Here is a 6000-nt window from a genome sequence, read left to right as displayed (position 1 = left end):
ACTGCATGGGTAAAATCGGTGGCTGAAATTCAAGGGATGCCTTTTCCTCCCAAGGATCCCTTGTACCCTCCATCTGAGGAGAAACCCAACATTGTTTCCATGCCGCGCTACAATGAAACGGTGAATCAAAATAGGGAATTAATTGAACAAATGGAAATAATGCAGGTCAACATGAATATCGCTCGCCAAGAAAAAATGTCCGCGATACATAAATTGAAACAGAAAGAAAAAGAGCTTGAGGAATTGTATGCTGGTGGGAACACCTCTCAGAAAAGATCCCGAATTGTTGATAGCTCTAGAGAAAGAAAGATGAAGGAGCAATATGAGGTAAAATTAGCAAAGTTGGCTGAGCAACTTCAGATTCAAACTGAGAAGGCTCATTTTGAAAAAACCCGTCGTCAGAAGGCAAGTAAGAGTCTGTTAGAACATCAAGAAAAGTTGGAAGCATGCTATGCAAATGTTAGAGAATTGAAAGGAAAGGTAGAGTGCAAAAATCAGGAGAACATTCAGGCTCAAGAAGAGGCAAGGTTCTAGGAGATGAGAAATCGTCAGATGGAAGGAATGCACGCCAGAAAAGACTTGCTAATCCAAGCACTTGTCTTGAAACCTAATCATGAGAACACCAAGATTTTGTTTGATGAGATGAAGGCTTGGAGCGAAAAGTACATCGGAGAGAGTGCACTTCGTCATGTTTACATGGAGGGTCCTCCTTAGAAATGATTTTATGCCGAACCACCACCAGACTTGTTGGTTCGGGTTCACTTTATTATGTTTATACTTTGTTGGATCATGTGAGCAGGATTATTTGTACTTGGTATTGCCAGAATTGGGTTTTAAAGTTAATGGATTTGTTTCTCATTCCTCATTTTTGGCCTCATGACCTCTCGTTATTATCTTGTGTTGTTTGATTAGAGACAAAGCTAAAGAATCCTAACAATAATAAAAACATGACATTCACATGCATACCATGCATGCATACAGTTCATAAATTCATGTATAACAGGTACGCCATATGGTATTCTCGTTTGACTGATCAGGTTTTCTCTTTCAGCAATTACACCTCCACCCACGCATCGCTATTATACAAGGGCTAATCAATCACTGCAAATGGATCAGTTAAGGGATGACCTTATTCAGATGAGAGCTCAAGTCACTTCTCAGATGGCTCAGTTCATGGAAGTCATGCAAGGCATGGCTGATCTCCAAGAAGAACTCAGAATCCGGATGGACACGGTTGCTCGGGTTGTTGCGGACTCCCCACAAGGAAATACTGCTGATATCCGTGTCAACGGTGAGCTTGCGAATGGAGGACCTGGTGTAATTCCTCCTACTGTCAATCAAGGTAATCCTCAGGGGCCTCCCCAGCCTACTCCTGAAGGACAGACTACGCAACAAATCAGAAGGACTATTGCCATCCCCGTGTTGGAAGAAGACCGACACGAGGATTTGTTTCCTGAAAGTGAATGGGGACTCCCACCTGATGCTGGAAGGATGTTTAGAGGTCTGGAGGAAATAATGAGGGCCATGGAAGGCCAAGGACTTGGTATGGACATCAACGACTTGGGTTTAGTTCCTGGCGTACGTGTGCCACCGAAGTTCAAGGTAGTTGACTTTGAAAAATACAAGGGGAGTACTTGCCCTAAGACACATGTCCGAGCTTACTATCGCAAAATGCATGTATACTCTGAGGACAAAGGACTGTTGATGCACTTCTTCCAAGATAGTCTGACCGGGGAATCTTTGGAATGGTACATGAGATTGGAGAGGGCTAATATCCGAAGTTGGAGAGACCTAGTTGAGGCCTTCATAAAGCAATATCAGTATAATGCTGACATGGCACCAAATCGCACTTAGTTACTAATCAGTGCATTTTGATGCACGTTCTTCCATGTTTGTACTCAAGTATTTCTTCGGTTTGTTTTATTTATTTTTATGTTTTAATATGTTTTTATATTTTATTTTATTTTTGCACTTATTTGTTTTTCATATTAATTTTTCAGCATTAGCAGTCTGCACGGAAACGATCATATCTGGAGTTCTAGGAGTCCGACTGAGGCGTTCTAATAATCGACGGAAAGCTAAAAGAAAGAGCTACAATTCTTATGTTGGAGCGAAGTCAGAATCGGACTGTAGCAGGGCCAGAAAATGCGTTGAAGTTGCAGCACTAGTTTTAGTTAAGTTTCGGGTCACTTAGTTTTGGGCCTGGGTCGTATGTTTTGACCCAGTTGGATTATAAAACGGGTTGTGGCTTTGACTTAGGTTAGGCAGCCGCGGTTATTGTAGCATTCCATCACTATTCACGAAAAAAATCAAGGTTGTACGAATTGATCCATGGCGAACTAATCCTTGCTGAGTTAATCTGCTGTAATTCGGATTCCAAGACTTGAGGTTAATATTATTTTGCAATATAATTTCTATTCATATCAATCCTATTTTGTGTCATTCGTTTGCTTAATCCGAATTATCATAGAATAGCATTGTTAATTCGATTGATTTATGCTTCCTGAATTTATATGCGTTATACCGTCTGCTTAATTCGTTATTCCGCTAATTGTTGAACCGTTTGCTTAATCCGGTGAAAGAGGAACATAATTCTAATAATTCCATTCTCGCTTGTTGAATGTTTTTGTGCTTTGAATGTGAATAAAATCCGCAGAATTATATTTATCGATGATAGTAGGAACCGAAACAGCAGATTAGCTTAATTCCATAATCACTTATTTTCAAAAAAGCTTATTTCAGAATCACTTATTTTAAGCACTTTTCTTCTTAAAATCGAACCAAACCAACCCCCCCCCCCAATTCGATTTCAGTTAGTAATAATTAAGAGTCCTTGAGAGACGATACTCGAGTCACCTTACCGTCGTACTACAGTTTTACAAAATACTCGTTTTTGACCCGCGCGCGACAGCGGATCAGTTACAAAATCTAGCCCAGAAAACTAATGAGTCTTTTAAGGAGTATGCGCAAAAATGGCGCGAGTTGGCGGCTAGAGTCCAACCACCCATGCTGGAAAGAGAGATGATGGACATGTTCACTAATACTCTGGAGGGCCAATATTACTCCGCCTGCTTTGCATCTTCGAGCTTCGATGAGCTGGTTATGATTGGGGAACGAATTGAAAGTGGAATCAAGGCTGGTAGAATACAGAATCCAAGTGCTGCTAGTTCATCTTCTGGGGCTGGTGGAAAGAAGCCGTACGATGGGTTTGCCAAGAAAAGAGAGGGGCGAAACGAATGCTGCTTACTATGGTCAAGGCAAGAGCCAGGCTTACCAACAAGTAGCTGTTGTGACCATACTGAATGCTCCTTTCCATCATCAACAACAAGGGTATCCACCACGTCAGTATCAACAATGACCGAAAATGCCAGAAAGAGTTTTTGATCCGATCCCAATGACGTATGCACAAGTATTGCCATATCTCCTCGATTTGAAGCTGGTCCAATTGAGGACTCTGGCCACTCTCGCTAAACTGCCTGCTAATTGGGATGCCAACACAAGATGTGAATTCCACTCTGGGGCACCTGGACATAGCATTGAAAATTGCAAGGCATTAAAGAATCAGGTTCAAAATCTTATCGACTCTAAGGCCATTGAGTTTACTCCTACTCAAGGACCTAATGTTGTTCAGAATCCTATGCCTCCCCATGGGGCCCATGCTGCAAATGTCGTTGAAGTTGTTAAAGATGCTCACCTGGTCAAGGATGTGATCGAATTGGGCTTCCTGTTGCCATTGTTGAAGAAGGAACCATTGAGGATGGGTCTATACTCTGGTTGTTGAGAACTTTGTGGTGATTGTTTTGGCCATAGGTTCCTCGCGGTTTCGGCCATAACGCCTCTAGAGTCGAAAAAATCGGTTTTTGGGAAAATTTCACCGTTTTGAAAATCTGTCCCGACAGTTAGGTGTGAAAAAAATCCCTGATCAAAAGTCACCTACTACAGAGTAGTTACGTGACAAATTTTTCACATCGCGAAAAAAGCCTTTTTACTATTTTTAATGATTTATATTTTGTTTTCATAGAGTCGAAAAAATCCGAAAAAAATATCAAAATTTTATTTTTACGTCATTAGATTATTATCGGTGTCAGTTTATTTTTTTTGAATTATTTTTAATCGATTTGCTTCATTGTGTTGTTTTAGGGACATAGTTGGCATTTTCACGATTGTTGCTGCATTGCTGTGCACTAGTCCTGGCTACTAGGTCTTCCTGTTCTGAACTTGTTGCTTTTGATCCTAAGGTAGAGAGAAGCTTGCACACACTTCGTAGAGCAGGCCAGGCTAGCAATAGTTCACCTTCACCGACCATAGCTGAGTCTGATTCTGAGTCTGACTATTTGCATAATTTGTTTGATTCTGATTCTGAATTTTCTTTTGAAATTGCTGAAAATAGAACTCTAAGGCAACTTGCAGCCCCTGATGTTAATTATAATGGCTTGTGTATTGAATATGATGTTGTTGTTGTTCCTTTTGAATTAAAATCGGGTTTAATACACTTGTTGCCAAAGTTTAATGGTCTTGCAGGTGAGGATCCACACAAACATTTGAAGGAATTCCAGGTGGTGTGTTCTACACCATTGAAGCCTGAAGGGATCACTGAAGATCATATCAAACTTCGTGCTTTTCCTTTTTCTTTGCAGGGTGCAGCGAAGGACTGGATATATGATCTCGAACCGAATTCAATCACAAGCTGGAATGCTCTGAAGAGAGTGTTCTTGGAGAGATATTTTCCTGCCTCTAGAGCTGCTTCAATCCGAAAAGAAATATGTGGTATTAGACAAGATAACGAGTCATTGGCTGAATATTGGGATAGGTTCGAGAAGTTAGTTTCAAGTTGTCCTCAACACCAGATTACCGAGCAACTTCTCATTCAGTACTTTTATGAGGGGTTGTTGCCTATGGATAGAAACATTCTTGATGCTGCTAGTGGTGGAGCACTTGTTGATAAAACTCCAGCTGCTGCTAGGGCCCTCATTGAAAATATGTCCTTAAATTCCCAACAGTTCACCACTCGAACCAATTATGTCCAGACCAAGGGTGTACATCAAATTCAAGGTTCCTCAAACAGAGCTTTAGAAACCAGACTTGATGAGCTGACCGCTTTAGTCAAACAACTTGCAGTAGCGAAACCTCAAACAGCAACTGATGATCATCCCACTGATACTTGTCCTCTTCTGAAAGATGATACTGTTACCAAGCTGCCTCAAGCTTATGCAGCCAACCTTTACAACCAGAACAGGTACAACAACACCCCTGACTTGTCTACCATCAAATATCACCCCAATTGGAGGAATCATCCCAATCTTCGATATGGAAATCAGCATCCTTCCCAACAACAACTTACCATTCCATTACCCCAGCCACATCACACCCCTCTAGCTACTACTTTCGGACCATCCTTGGAAGATCTTGTTAAGCAAATGGTCGTGAACAACCTTCAGTTTCAACAAAAAACCGACACTAGCATTCAGACCTTGACCACACAGATGGGACAACTTGCTACTCAAATAAATAATATGCAAGCTCAAGGTTCGAACCAACTTCCAGCACAAACTGTTGTCAATCCGAATGGTAATGCTAATGTGAGCGCTATTTCTTTGAGATCCGGAAAGGTTACAGAACCAGCCCCTGAAAAAAATAAAAAAATCATTGAGGTAACTTCTGAACTTTCTTCTTCTGAACCTCCTCCAGCTGAGCTTTCTTCTCCTTCTTCTGTTGTGGTCGGAACTGAAAAAAATAAAGAAAAGGAGTATGTGCCACCAGTTCCTTTCCCATATAGAGTTCTGAAAAATAAAAGAATTGAGGAGGGAGACAAAGAAAAAGAAATTCTGGATATGTTTAGGAAAGTAGCGGTAAACATTCCGCTTCTTGATGTGATTAAGCAAGTTCCAAGGTATGCAAAGTTTCTGAAGGATCTGTGTACAAACAAGAGAAAAGTAAAAGGAAGTGACAGAGTCAACTTGGGAAGAAGCATATCTGCTTTCATTCAGCCCGAACAAAGTG

The sequence above is a fragment of the Vicia villosa genome, linkage group LG6 (genome assembly GCF_029867415.1).
Source record: "Vicia villosa cultivar HV-30 ecotype Madison, WI linkage group LG6, Vvil1.0, whole genome shotgun sequence".
Lineage (NCBI taxonomy): Eukaryota > Viridiplantae > Streptophyta > Magnoliopsida > Fabales > Fabaceae > Vicia > Vicia villosa.
Note: the sequence above shows the minus strand (reverse complement) of the source record.